Raw genomic sequence first — 16,516 nt, forward strand, 5'->3', positions numbered from 1 at the left:
CATAAATATAATTTTCATCAATCATAAATAAAATTTTATTTTGTAGAAAAATGCAGAAGAATATTACAGGGAAAATAATTTATAATTTTTCTTCGTGGAAACAAACAATATATTAATTGTTGCAAAATAGTATCATTTATAATACATTATAATACTTCAAGTTTTAATTGAATTATATGTAGATCCAACAAAAAAGATTTTATTAATGTACCTATTTTCGAAAAATAATTATACATATTTGTATATTCTAAATAGAGAAAGAGAGAGAGAGATATTGATTTTTTCTATAAAATATGCAGTTACAAACATAATTAGTAACCTAATTATATTATACATATTTGATTTAAAAATATGCAATTACTGTGTTATAATTTTCCAACTCTTTTAGTGATTAAAAATTTTTGTTTTTAGCTATAGTAAAATATTCAGAAAGATTAAATATTCTTATACGTATATTATGAGACATATCGTAAATGTTTTATTTGTAATTATATTACAAAACAATTTTATGTCATTTTAAAGCTTGCGTGCGTGTGTATGCAATAAATTAATTTTTATATCACACATTTCAGGAAAAAAATTACAATATAATACTTATATAATGCGCACTATATTTGCATATTTTATGAAATTCAATATTATATGTATGTGATATCTGCGTATATGCGATACCTGGCGCACGCATTATTACTCAGTTAGAACACACACGACAAGAATCGATATATATTTTTGGATTTTTATCATTTAAACCGGAAATAAGCGATGCAGATGCAAAAAATTGTTCTTCTATATTTTATTTCATATCCATGTCTATCGATCCTGACGTGCAAGCGTTTCAATACATCGAAGATGCTTGCAAGACTGACATGGCTAAAAAGTACCTTCCATATGCATCACTTTTCATCCATGAAAATTTACGGAATATTGCCGGTCATGCGTGCTTTGCGCTTATGGCTACGTTACATTGGATGCGTCATCTCTTGTTAGAATAATTTTATTTTATTTTTCCCGATGGTTAGAGCGGAATTGAATGCAGGAAGGTGGTTATCCGTCCATGCCACTCGGATTCCCGCAAGATCGTCATTTATTTTGCTTCCGCAAAGAAGATACCGAGTAAAAAATCTATATCCCACGCGTACAAATGTTTGTGCAAGGGCGATCGTGGCGCGAGGGTGGTTAAAGTCAAACGGAAAGCCTCTTAACGAGAATCCCTCCGGCGTGGCGCCGGAGCTTTGAGCGGGCAACCGTTAAACCTCGTTCGACCTCGTAACGACTGCTTTGATTTAACGCCTATTTTTCAAACCCGGTGCTTACCGCGGGCTTTGGTAGTATGGCATGACCGGCGAGGTGAATTCGTTAGAAGATGCTTACCAGGAAGTCGTCCGGTCGACGACCTTTGTTGACAAGCTACGCCATTAACGATCACGCGCGCGTTCATGGTCTCGCCATTATTCCACTCGAATAAAAGTTAAAGAAATTGATAACTTGAAAAAGTTGAAAAGCTACAAAATTTGTAAAAAGGATGATATCAAACGTAAGAAGTTTATATATGGAAGCTGATGCTTGGAATTGTGCCAACTTCCAATATAAACTATAGAAAAAGTACGAAAAAGAAATCGACGTAAAATATCGAAAGAGCGCGAAATAAATCAAAAACTGTAACACCTTAATTCAAGTTGCTATCTTTTTTGTTTTTTGCTTAAATCGATATATAAGTGAAGACATATTTTTGAATAGAAAAATTTTCAAAGTCTTTTTCAATATCAATCAATAACTCTAGTAGCTAAATTTCAGCAATAGAACCCCTTATAGAGTCTCCTAATTACCATGTGAAATTCAAGTCGAAATATCGAGTGTCAAAGTTTGGAACTATACAGCCAAAGCACTAATTACCATTGATTAATTGTTCAAGAATTTACTTGGTTAAGTACTGTGATCGTTTCTCAAGGATGCGTGATTACGAATTTATGAAATGTATAATTAATTATACATAAATGTAAGACTAGGTGCGCATTTTAGCACTGCTGAAGGCTCTTGTTCCGGTTACATAGGAATGTCTGAGAATATTGTTCGCGTTTCGTGACGATGAAATTTCCGTACGCGATTTCCTAGAAACGTTACTGTTCGCCGGAGGCATGAGCAACGTGCGCGATATACATTTGAGATATTAGCTTTGTGCTCGTGTCCTTTGATCTGAGTTGCTAGTCCTTCTTGACCCGTTTTTCACCCAAGATGAAGGCGTATTCAGTGACCTAAAATCCGCTTGGTTGCCCGAAAACATTTTATGAAATTTACGTTAAAAAAGGTACCACTCTCTTGCGCAATCTCGTCTGTCATTAAAATACTGATAAAGTTTTTTATTTTTATGGCGGAAGATAGGAATAAATGAGGACGCTATTATCGACATTGAAAAATCGAGTTTCTTATAAGTGTGACAGTCAACTCATAGAAGACGGTCGATAATGCTAGAAAAATATTGAAGTAACGCAAATTTTTTTTCTTTTTTTATCATAGTAAAGTAGTGTTCAGTTATATTACATGAATATTATAGATTTCCTCACAAATTTTCAAAAATTATATGCAATGTACATCGTACATACATCATGCTTAATATACTGGTCAATTTTCCCGATCTTGGAAGAGATTATTACATATAATATCTAAGATTTTCTAAAGATCCTATTCATGAAAATCACAACATAATAAGTATGCTTATACATCTATATACATGTATGTCAAGTTATAATATTTTATAATTTTAAAAGTTAAAAGCCATAAAAATGTTTTAAAATAATTAAATAAATAGTAAAATCATTTCCTTTAATTTATATTTGCATTAATTATATAATAATAGTTATTTGACAATTTAAATTCTTTATAAAGCAAAATTTCGAGAAATATTTACATTATATATATTTAAAAAATATGATAAAAATATTATATGATATTAATTCGTTATGCATTATTGAATGTATCACGTGTTTGTACATATACACTACAAGTATCCGGATTTATCGAAAATATATATAATATATATAAAATATATAAATATATATAATAAATATATTCATACCAGATTAATAAAAAAACAAAAACGTACGAATTCAGTTAAAAAAAATAAGAATGTAAATAAAAAACAAGCTATTCAATATCGAAAATGTAAAATATTAAAATTAAGATTTTTAGCACTATGTTCATAAAGAATCGAGAATTTTGTATATTTTATTACATGTCTCTGGAAAAATTCGAAAAATCATAATTATTTAATATTATTTTGTTATAATAACTTTTTATATTATATTTATTACGTACATATTACGTAATAAATAAATATTGTGTGTGAGTGTCATATAAGTAATAAAAATCTGATATCTTGATAGAATATTTTTGTATTCTAAAATATATATTTATGCTTTGCATAAAGTAAAATTCACTCAAAGAAACATTCTAGTGAGAATTTAATGACATGATATCTATTTCTCGTGTGAAATCGAAAGCAAAATAAATATATTTGAAAGATAAAAACGACATCTGAAAGCGAGATGTAAGACATGAATAATATTATTATTAAACGAGTCGAGCAATATATCAACGACTTCAATTCCTCTTCTCAATGATACACATATAAGTGTATGTTGAAAGCTTGAAAAGATTTGCTTACAAAATAGTAAAATATAACTTTAAATTGTCAAAATATTACAAAATGCATGAAAAAATAGAAGATTAAAATAAAACAAATAATAAATATTTTGTCATAACAATTATGGCTTACAAATATATGTATATATGTATATATATGTATATATAGAGAATAAATTTTTTTAAATATTATATTATAAGATTGTTTTTGTGTATCTTTCATGTGTAAAATTTATATCAAAAATAAATTTACGAGAATTATTTACAAAATGCATGGTGAAACAAATTTAAAAACTTTTATTAAAAATGTATAATTTTGAGATAAATGTAAAGTTCAATTAATAAGTTTCTACACAAAGTTCCTATATCGTCTGAAGAGTATAGAGTAGAGAATAAGTTCGATAAACTTTATTTCATGATGAGTAATAATAATGAGAGATTATAATCAGAATTGCTTATTATAATCAAACACGAAACAATATAAACATTATGCATATATACATTATACAGTTATAATAATTTAATAGAGATGTACCTTGCATAATAATAAAATTATACCTCTTTAATCAATGAAAAACTGTATAATAAATAATAAATTGATAAATAATGCATACACCGAAGAAAGTAAATCTTGCAGAGAAAGAGAGAGAGAGAGAGAGAGAGAGAGAGAGAGAGAGAGAGAGAGAGAGAGAAGAGAGAGGACGGGGGAAGAGAGAGAAAGAGAGAAACCAACCAATTATCGCGTATAATTTTTTCACGACAAGCAGCATAAAATATTTTAATTTGTAGTCTGATATTTATAATTTGTTAGAATTTATGTTTAGAGTTTATGAGGCCTACATACTAAGCATTTATATACTACATACTACTCTTTTTTTAAAATCTTTATTTTGAAGTTTAATATTTAAAAAAGGGCGCAATTTTCCAAATTATTAGTGGCAAGGAATAAAATATGTAAACTATGTTGTAAATTTATTATTAATTATGATATCCCATAGAAGAACTTTAACTATGTATATATGTGACAGTCACATATTTTCTTAAAAAATTTTTCCTAATTTTAGTGACTTCTTTATTGTGATTAACATAAGACAAAATTATTAAATAACGATAATGCGCAACGTCTCATTTTCGACGTTGCAGCGCAAAGACGAGAGTACTCTCAACGAATCATTTTCACGGTGATTTCAATTGGCGATCGGTGAGAGGTTTCAATTCCATTGCTACGTTATACTCGGGGGGCACATTATCCTTCGCAGTAACTTTTTATAAGCAGAGATCGTTAGTTTCAATACCTGCTGGGTTATATTAACCGCTACTTCCTCGCTTCGTGGGAGAATGAAACGAATCCGTTCTGGCCTCTGGCGCGCGGTTCCCGACCATAGCGAGCGAACAAACGGTCTTCTATATAACGAAGCCGCAATAAAATTGGTTTGTACTTTGATAAATACAAGTGGCAAATAACAGAGAGGGGTGAGTTTCGTTTATTATTTAGATCAAACTGCGCCGCTTACAATATCATTCTTTTTTTTTCTTTTTGCGTTTTCTCTTTTTTTCCATTTGCTTTCCCTTCACGTTCAACTTTAAATCTCAAGTATCACATTGCCGCGAAATACACGAGGATAAACCCCGAGAGGCCGGCAAAAACAAATAGCAAAAGTTTAAGGACATCAAGAAAGTTTCATTATTTTCGAAAGGTTACGTGCCACGTATTTTTAATAAAACAATGCTGGATAAACGTTTAACAAAACTATAGACGATTTCGCGCGGCTTATCGTTTATCGATTAGAAGCTTATACGCATATCTATCTTCTTTTTTTCAGATATGATCGAAAAAAGTGACTTATCCATTCGAGGCCGAAGGAAAATGTAGTAACGAATGATTCCAAAACATTTGAGATCTCTCAGGATTATTCTATTGGACATTTATATTAGCTGCAAGATAGTAAAAAATTGTAGACGCAAAAATATGAAATTTTTAAACATGTGTTTTTCATTATGTTAATAATTACATTCAATTAGCTCTATTTGTTGCAAGCAAATAAAGCTTCTTTTGCGTTAATTTTCTTAACAGCTATTTAAATTTATTAGAAATAGCTATCCCTACATATCGTTGCTGCATTCGATTTGTAATTAATTTTTAGTTAAATTTGTATCTCCCTTAATTGTTAAACTTTCATAAATAAATATATTTAGCCTTCTAAACAAGTCCTAATCAAGAAATGTAACATATATTTTAATTGCTTATAAATTATTGTCAGTTCGTATAATATGAGAATATAAACGCTATAAATTGCTATTTTTTTATAATTATATTGCCAAAGTTATCGAAATTTGTTAATGCGCGCGAAAATTATTTAACCTATATCGTTCTTTTAGCGTTGAATCGCTTAAAGACTATCTTTGAGCTAATTTCCGAACGAAAGTTGCACCAACTTTTTTCCGCGTATATGGGAACGCGAACTTGTGCAACTTTATATAGTCAATTTAGAAGCTATGCGAACCAAATTTTCCATGTTCCGAGTTAGCACGTATTTTGTTTAACGCTCTTTTATAACTCTTTGTTTTCGACGTTCTTTTTTTATTTATGTTTTATTGATCAGAAATTTATAATTCCCTTATCATAACTATTCGAAACTTTCGTGAAACAAGTTTATTTAACTTGGTTTATATTATACTTTCTTTCTGCAATAAAGCAATTCAATAAAGATGTATAAAATGGAAAAAGATTTATGAAAAATGAATCAAAAAAAATTTTCACATATTCGATTAATAACATTCATTGTATAATTCAAAAAATTACAAACAAAATAAATTTAAAGAGCTGATTCTCTCTATGTATATTTATTTAAATTTATTTATCCGGTTGTAATCTGTCACACAATAAAAAGCAATGTAGTAAAGAAGTAAAGCAATTATATTTATCTTCTCGCAATTTAACGATTGAGTCTCCGACGTAACCGTGATTACGTCGCATTTTCCGATTAATTACTAGCCGACTTCGTTAAAAGCGTCGCGAAACACGCGGCACGTTAAATTACGACGTTAAGCTCGCGCATACCACTTCGCGGCTACGGTGCGTTAGCCGCAAGTGACACAGCCGGAATAACGTGATGCCCTCGTGCCGCGCGGAATTAGACGTATCCGGAAAAGTTTGATGTCAGTTCGCGAACTCTGGTCACTCTCATGAATTATGTAATCACGCGACTAAATGGACTTATTTTTACGAACAACAAGAGCAATTGCTCTTTCTCTTTTCCTGTATATTTCAGTTAATGACGCGTTTAATCTCAAAATGTGTATGTCTTCTTAATTTTAAATAATTTTATTTAATTGTAGAAATTCTGCGATATATTAAAGGAAAAAGTATGGAAAAATGTAGCGTTAGCATTTCTTAAAGATATATTTTAAGACTTTCTGCGGCATGTATGTATGTATGTATGTATATCAGATCGTGCACTGCGCACAATAACAATAATAATGTCAATAATAATAATATTCGTTAAATAATATTCATTTCCAGCCAAGATCTAGATCTTGATAAGGAGGAATTAGATTTGATCTCTTGACGAGTTTATCGTAGGTTGCAAGAGTGAAGTGAAAATTTTTCCCCGCCGCGAATTTCGTTAATTATATGATTTAATGCTCGCGTGTACCTCGAAACTTCGAAAATTTATGCGATTAAGCAACTGTAATTTCCCTGAATTTCCGCGTAACGTGCATCTTTCGCACTAATTTCAGCTACGAACTTTCTCTTCAACATTGCTTAAGCCGAGCTAAAATACTGGAATCGTCTCGAATATTCGTTTTATCGTACTCACTCACAAGTGCGCACACAACTTTGCGGTCATTCAAATTTGTCACATAATTAGATATATTATGCATGAATATTTTGATATTTGCAGCTTTATTGCAATGTATATATAGAAAAGACAATAGTGGAAAATACAAATGCGAGAATACATTGCTTAGGAAAGGTGGATAATATATCATGCAATGTTTTGTACTATATAAAAACAAATAAAAATAACTAGAACAGAACGTGAAACGAAATAACTTTGTTTTTGTACAGAAATTTTTTATGAATACGTTAATTAAAAAATACTAGAAACTTCAATATTTGTCCACGTGGAAAATATAAAATAAAAATGTATTCATGTCGAAAAGTGTTCATTATAATTAGAAATGGCAAGATATATTCAAGATATATTCAAGAAGATATATTTGAATAAGATCGTCATTTTTTAAATTATTTTTAAAAACAATGTAAATTTTTCATAGAGTAAGTGTATTATATCAAGATTCTCTTGTAATAGCATTTGATGTAGGTATCTCAAATGTAATAACTGTTTCGTGTTATACACATACACACACACACACACACACACACACACACACACACACACACACACACACGAACACTCTCTTTCTGTCATTGTAAATATATTTAATTATGTGTATAATTAATTATTTTATAACTGTATTTTTAACTCTTCCCGAACATAGTCTGGATTTGGGAATTTCGAAATAAACTATTTGAATTTAGATTTTATCAAGCTAAAAACATCCTGAAAATTGTCTGTTCTATTATTTGAATAGTTGTACAGTTTCGTTAGAATGCACATTCTCGGTATTGACGATATATAATTGTAAAAGCTTTTACGTTACATAAAGGTGCGCAACTGTATTGTCGGAAATTGATCGTAATTGAGCTAAAAATGAAAAACAATTAAGGTGTTATGAGATTTTGCACGTCAATTTGCAGACGATAATTGGAGGTGCCATATCGAATTGCAAACTAACACATGAAATAATTATTCCATTGTTTTCCATTTTTAATACAATTTCGATCGTCCCGAGATAAATTTGCGTACGTACTTCCTGCCTGTAAAAGCTTTTGTAATTCTGTGCAGCCAATACAAAGAATAGTTCTTTCAAAGAGGTTCGGATGTTAAAATAGACGGCTATTGAATTCACTTAATACTACTAAAATGCAAATGTTTAAACATTTAAATTGTTTTAATAATAAAAAAAAGAACGTTGATGAAATATTCTCTACTTCGAAATTCTCGTAATCCATCGGTGAGTACCAATCAATTTTATTCTTAAGATACTTAATCCACTAGACGAGTAGTCTGCGATGCTTTTTCCGAGCGAGAGAATTGTAGATGTATTTACACTGAAATTAAGATGGATAGAGATTTATGTTGATTGAACAATACTGACTGTGGAAAGTTATATACAGCTGCAAATCGTCGCCGTACAATAAAGCCGCACGATTTTTACTGGAAAGTCGGCATATAGTTTTATAAAAGCCACAAAGCACTTCCAAATTACAAAATAATTTATTTCGAATTTCCATTTCAAGGCAGACAAACCACATTAAAACATTATGACCTTTTTTATACATCCGCCGTTTCTTTCAGTTGCTAATAGTAATACAATTAATGGCGCTTGGTAAGAACTGTATTCTTGGATATAGCGAAAATAATTTAAAGATTTTATAAACGTTGGACAAAAGACACAATTTACAAGCATCTTTAATAGATTTTATCTTATTTTTTATTTTTTACCAATTATAATATCCAATTTATTCGACTCGTGTATCTACCTGTTTTAAAACACTATTTCTAATAATTTTATTTGAATAATCTTTATATTTATTAATTTTATTAGTAAGGCAACACGCCGCGAGAATGGATCTTAACCGTCATAAGATTGACATTGAAAAAGTTGCCAAAATATAGGTACAATCTCTGCGATGACAACTTTTCAATATATTGTTGCAAACTCTAAAAAAATATATTACAATTTTTTCCTTTCTTCAAAAGCAATAATATTAAGTTCGTATCAAACAAATAAAATATTATTCATACTCTATATTGATTCAATGTGTTTGACATGATTAAATTACACGATCTTCGCTTAATGACGAATTTTTATCTCTATGAGACACGGAGCACATATCGAGATTCAATCGATGGGAAAGAAACAACAACTTTGAATTATTTTCTAATAATCGACTTTATATTCCTTTTTTAAAAATAGACTTGCGCGGCTCTCTCTTAGTTACTCTAATATAATATTATGATCTCATGCTATTATCGATATTGAACATTGAATTGTTGTGCAATGAAATATATAACACGATTTTACAATCTAACAATTTTGCAGTATTACTGCAGCTAGTTACCCGATGCAGCGCATTATTTTATATAAAAAATGAATCGAAAGTGGAAAATATTAGCGCGATATTTTTCCAACGGGAATCAAACCGGTTTTGCGAGAGAAAACACGCCTCGGGGTCCCACATTTTACGATACGTTTAACAAATATAGTACAAAAAGTCATCAATATATATATCTATATATTTTTATATGGCCTTTTTTATTTTGACATATCTATATAATTCCTTCCGTTCCGTCCAAATCCCTCAAATTGTTAAATTTATTTGTCATGTTGCACACACTAATCTTGTTTCGCTAAATATACAATTTCTATGTATGGACGATTCTTGTAGAAGTGCGAGAAATGAGAATAACAGGAGGGAAAGAGAAATATATACTCCCACCAGACGGACGTGCAGATGGTCTCGGATATATAGAGTATGAAACACACCCGGGTCCTTCTCTTCTTGCTCGTGCAAGTATATTTAGCAGCATGTATGACGTATAGTCTTGATTTTCTTTTAGCTGGAGAAAGCTTATTTAGTGTCACGAATTTGCGCTACTCGTACTGCGAGAAAGCACGCACCCGAATATGAATAAATCGCGGTAAAATTAGCCAGCGGCCAAACGAGCATCGGTTACAGTTACGGCAATTAATTTGCTTTTCAGCCACGCATTGAGTTCCAAAATTTCACCGGAGGCTTAGCCGTGCGGCGAGCCATGGGACATTCGGATTTAGTGATTAGTTAGCGTTCGACTGAACCGTTATTCGAAGAATATTAATTTCCAGAATTTTGTACGTTCAATTGCACTTTTTAATTTCATCGTTTCTTCTTTAACATTTTAAAAATATCTTCTTTTAATATTTAACAAGTTTTACATCGTAAAAAGAATTTCAATTCTAGATTTAATATTATGAGAGAAATATTTTTCTACCTTATGTGTGTATGCTCAATGGATGGTACAAATGTTCATGTTTAACCAGATTAAACAATACGTGTCACAAACGCGCATGACGTGAAATTTAACGCTCTCGGAGAATTATAACAGAAAGGTGAAATTTTAATTTATAACATTGATAAAAATAAAATTTTGTCGCGCGCACACACACACACTAGCGAAAAAAACGTTTATATCCGTTATGACTATCGCGTAAGGTAACTATGTAACGAGAACCGAGAAAAAGTTTTCGCTTAATATCGCATTTGTGAATCCCGCAGTTCGTAGATTTCAGGTTTTACAGTTGAGGAATTTGCATTAATTTTAAAATAATTACATAAAAATCTCACCAAAGCTGAGCTTTTGTATCGTTGCTACTTAATCCTACGGTCTTAACCATATGCGACTCGTATACATAAAAGAGGACTGTAACTATTTTAAAAAATATGGTCAAAATATTTAAAAGAGTGAAAGAGACAAATTCTGTTACATCATTTAACTTGTATCATACTTTAAAAGGATTTAAAAAATAATTGTATAAAAGCCGCACAATAAAACATATATATATATATATAGCGTGTGCGTAAACAAAATGCACTAATCATATATATTCTATATGTTTGCATGAAAAACACATTATATATATGTAACTTTACAAATAATACAAAATACTATAGACAAATTTCCCTCTAACAGACAGACATATTACTCTATATATTATCAATATAAAATTAATTTCTTGATACAAAAAAAATCTGAAGTCTCTCTGATTTATCTGATTTTCTCTCCAAAAGTTTTCAAGTCCATCGCCTTCGCCAATTACTCCAAATCATCCCGGATAAGTCCGCGAATCTAACATTCCCACTAATCAGTAACGAAAGTCTTTAAACGAACTCGCGCGAAGATCTCGAGAAGTCTGGCCGCGGGGCGTAACTTTAACGAAGTAAGCGCACGATCTCTCAAAATTTCGAATCTCTCTTTCTATCCCTCTTGCAGAAGAGGGTGAATCCGGAGTCACCCCGATCGCCAGCACCGCGCGCGCTACGTACTATCTTAAACAGTTGGAGAAACTCCGTTCGAAACTCTTTCGAGGCGAGCTTACGGCGGTAAGCTTTTTAGCGCGTCGAAATTTCCTGAGCGCGTACAGGGGGTTAGAAGAGCTTGGGGGTCGCGCGCTTAAGCCGCTGCGGAAACAAATCAATGTGTAAGATAAACGGAAGTAGCACACCTGGCGCGCACGAGCCACCCGTCGCGTCGTCCCGAATTTCACGGTATATCGAAGCCGCAACCCGTGCTTTATTACGCCGCCGGTGAATATCGTTGTCACACGCGAATTCGGCGCAGTTTGTTACCAAGTATCGGAGCGTGTAATCCGCGCGCATCCGCGCCGGTATGTGCCGCGCGTATTAAACAGCAACGTAATTCGCAGCAGACAGGGGAACTTTTACACGTGCACGTGTGTGTGTGTGTATATAAGCTGTCTTATTTGCATCAGCATAGCGAGAAGCGTCTAAGGCGCGTATGTATTTCAACGCTTTATTCATCGTATTATATAATGTCGCTTTTCGGGAAGGGCGTGAGAATAATTTCGCGAAGATCGGGCGCGAAATTCCGACCTTAATGATTCCCCGAGAGTGTATTAATTCTTAAACGAGCCGGATGAAATTTAAGTGCGCTTTCTTGCTGTCAGGATTTTATATGCCCTCTAATACGTATTAATAAGACATTCGGTTTCAAGCGCGCGATCCGGATTAATCATTCACAAGTGCTTTTTATAGCGGAGCTGCGTTTCGCGGGATTTGCGCGGCGAGTTATTAATTTATGAATTAATTTTATGCACACCTGACATACATATAAACACACATATCTGCATAATTTACAAACCAGATCAAAACTGCCACACACAGTATTTATCTCTTAAATAGATTAACAAGTATTTGCAGCAAATGTGTAAAAAATATCAAATTTCGCTAAAGTTCAGGAGTAAAATTCAGGAGTTAATAAAATTAATGAGCAATTTCTGTCGTGTGTTATTTATAGAAAAAACTTTTTTTATAAAAACTTCTTATATATGGATCTCTGTCTCTCTCTCTCTCTTTTTTTTCTCTGTTAATATTTTGCACATACATAAAAGAGTTGATGTCTTTATCTTACACAATCCTAAAAATATATATAAAGTCTAAACCAATAATAATTTCTTTCAAGCAAAATCATCGGTAATAAATCGATGCCAAATTGCGAGATACGTAAAAATGGAGTGGCAATAACAGCGAATCAGTGGGGCAATGTCTCGCAATCAATGCAATGGAAAAAAGCTGATGTAGACAAAAGTTTCTTTAAGGAGAAACGTCTCGACCGAGCGATGCTGTGATTTTCCTCCAGTCGACAGTTTTCAGCGGAAAACACGCAGCTGTCGACGTTTGCATAAGCGTTACCCCGCGTATCTCGGACGCCCCACTCGATCTCATTCCGATTTAACGGCAGTCTAATGATAGTAACGATAGTTAGGTGCGCGCTACGTCGATAGGATCCATAATTAATTGTTGGCGGAGCCGCTACTTTATTGACGCTCTCGATTATCAGGCCGATGCACGAAACTGCGTCTCCGTCTTCGCAATTTTGCGGTCGACCATCGCTTTATCGCCGCGCATCGCCTCGACCGAACCGAACCCCTTCCCCGATTCGTCGTTTATGCACTTAAGGACTTCTATCGACACGTTTCTCCGCTCATTTGAATAGCAAATATGCACGCGCAGGCACGAATCAACGTTTGGTGACAGTTTTCAGAGATGAATTCACAAAGATGAATACACACACACACACACACACACACACACACACACATCTGATGAAGCAGCGTGTCGCGCCACGGCACTCCGATTAATCTTTCACGCCTCGACTTTTTATCTTTCTCTATAAAGTAATTCGCAACTTCACGCCACGCTCGGGGTCTATTATTTATTCGTGACGGGCGATGATCGATCCATTAAGCTTTTTGCGCCGCGCACGTTTTTGCATCAGGATTGGAGTGCATCTTCCCGTCAGAAAGATTGATACAATGTTTGCAACAAACATAATAATACTCTCGGAATTACGTGGCGATTCATATCGCAAAACTTCATTTCGCAATGTACAGCATGTTGAGGATTACGAGTTTAGAAAAGAAATATACACGCTATAAGATAAGAATTCTTTCCTCTTTTCCCTTTTTGTTAAAGTTCTAGAATTCTTTTTGCAGTTCTAAATTCTTTATGACCCCGTAAGGTACAGCGGCTTTATGTATTGACACTTCCGTCTAGACTCTAGACTCTACTTCAGAAGCTGATTCGCATATCGAGTGCTTTTTGTCTCGGGGATCGAAAACAATGACATTGCACTTTCCGATGTTGCGTTCGCTTGGACCCATGCGGAAGTTGGTCTCAAACTAAAACAGTACTTTCTAAACTCTATTCTATAGAGTCGACCTGCGCGCACAATGCGTATCAGGTTATTGCATTCAGTTCACATGCGATCTATCTGCAACATTTGTTATCGAAATATTGAAATATGTCTCTATAAACCAAAAACATTAATTGCAGATTGCGCGAATCAAATTGTATCCAAATATAATTTTTGATATCACGATTGTGTGAATTAGCGCTGTCGATATTGCGAATTAGCATTAATAATTCTCGGGGTCGGTCGTCGCGATATTTATGTGTCTCAAAAAGCTAATTATCGCGTGAATTATCTCGTAATTCATTCGCTCCATGAAGTACCGTAGAAATAATATTAAAAAAGAAAATTATATTTTAAAATTATATAAAACATTTTTTTTAGATACGTATAAAGTTTTCTTTTTTTCTATTTTATTCTATTTTATTCTAAGAAAGACGAGAAGGAAAGAAATTGAGAAGATGGACAAGAGAAAAAGAGAGATTTAAAAAAATTATTTAAAAAAACCTAGTTGAATATACAGTTATTTTTAGCACAGCAGGAGCAAGCATATATCCGCGCCGTCGATCAAGGATCGAGTGTTCGGAAAAAGTTCACGCTTAAGATATCTATTCAATGCGCTCAGGCCTGTAACTCAACAATGCGTAAGACCTAATGTTGAAAAGTGCAGTGACATTAAGGATTAGTGCGCCCGAAACAGCCTCTTCAGTCACTACCTCAAGCCGTGCTAGAGTATGCAACCGAGTTTACACACGGCAATACACACACCCCGAAATCCTTCAATCCTTACGATTGAAGGATTTCACGAGCTTAACCGAACAGCTTTTACTGAAGAAGAAAAAATCAACACCCGAAATAGTATTCGCGAATATTAAAAATCATATCTTTCGAAGATACTCCGTTATCGCAGCTATATTTTCGCATTTATTTTCTTTCTCTTGTCGCTCCCAACATATACTCACGGTTGTCCCCGCAATGTTATTCCGACACTCGCTTTCTTAGCGATTAACTTCCGTATTTATTATTATAACATCGTAGGTATATGTGTTGTTGCTTTTCCTTTCCTCATCATCAACGTAAATGAGATACTAGAGTCTTGTTTGAATGTGAAGACAATATTTTGATTTAGTTTTTATTCGAATGTATTAAAACAAATTAAATATATTTCAAACGCTCCACGAAAAATCAAATAAAAAAATTCATATCTCTATCACAAAGATCTTCTTCAATACTTTCCGCTTTAAAAATATGTAACTGCTCTCCGTAACAAATCGTCGCAAATCGTCTTTGTTTGTCAATCGAAAATCTATTAATCTTGAGAAGTAAGTGTCAGGTACTTTTTCATTTACCTTCGGCCACACAGTATCGAATGAAAAGAATAAAGATAAGAGAGAAATGAAGTTAGCGCGCTATGGCGATGATAGAAGTGACAATATGGAAATGCGTGATTATGCAAGTAAATCTCAGGCGTACTCATCGTCCTTAGGATGGAATATATGAATTTATAGGAAGTTGAAACTTACGTGTTCGGAAATATTGAATAAGAAGAAAGAAAAAATGAAAGAAAAAAGAACCGATTTAAAACGAATTGCATCCCTATTAAAACAACAATGAACAAGTTATTATTTACAAATATCAGATTTAAAAATTTATAATAGTAATAATTGTTTTGTATATACATATGTATATACAAAACAATTATTACTATTATAAATTTTTAATATAGTAAAGAAAAATGCAGGAAAATAAATCAAGATCCAAATAAAGATCTCTATCTCAGATATATAAAAGCAAGATGTCACTTAAATATCGATAAGATAATCTATTGTTAATTTAAATAGATCTCAAATGGTTACATTTTCCACTAAATTGAACCTTATTTGATTTAATTTTCTTGCAAGTATAACCATAAAAAAATTAGCGATGAAAAACATAACCGTTCATTAATTTCAATGTGTGTTATTTCGATAGTGTATGTTATTTCGATTTTTTATGGTGAAAGTGCTAATTGTAAGTTAACAGAGATAAGTTTTGAAGCTTCAAAAATATTCAGCCAATTATTGAGTTACAGTATTTATTTAGTAATCGCATTTAAGATTCGCATTATTTGTTAATTAATTTTTACATTCTTTTTCTCCTAGCACACAGATATGTTTCCTTTCTAATTGAATTGAATAAATTTTAATTTTTTGTGCATTGTGTCTGCATAACAAGTATTTTAAAAAATTTTGAACTACCGATCTTGTAACTGAGAATAAAAATAACTCTTTCAATACAGTGATTTCTAAGATCGCTCCGCACAGGTTTATATATCTATGCTCGTAGGATTACATGCG

General features: G+C 32.5%; 1 protein-coding gene across 1 annotated transcript in view; it reads right to left on the reverse strand.

The window, feature by feature from the left end:
- Nucleotides 1-16,516, reverse strand: part of LOC145939481 (lachesin) — an 89,575-nt gene that overhangs the window by 37,977 nt on the left and 35,082 nt on the right. The window lies entirely within an intron of this gene.

Source organism: Prenolepis imparis, unplaced genomic scaffold, assembly GCF_030444845.1.
Source record: "Prenolepis imparis isolate NDT839.2.m4 unplaced genomic scaffold, iyPreImpa1.0 SCAF_8, whole genome shotgun sequence".
NCBI lineage: Eukaryota > Metazoa > Arthropoda > Insecta > Hymenoptera > Formicidae > Prenolepis > Prenolepis imparis.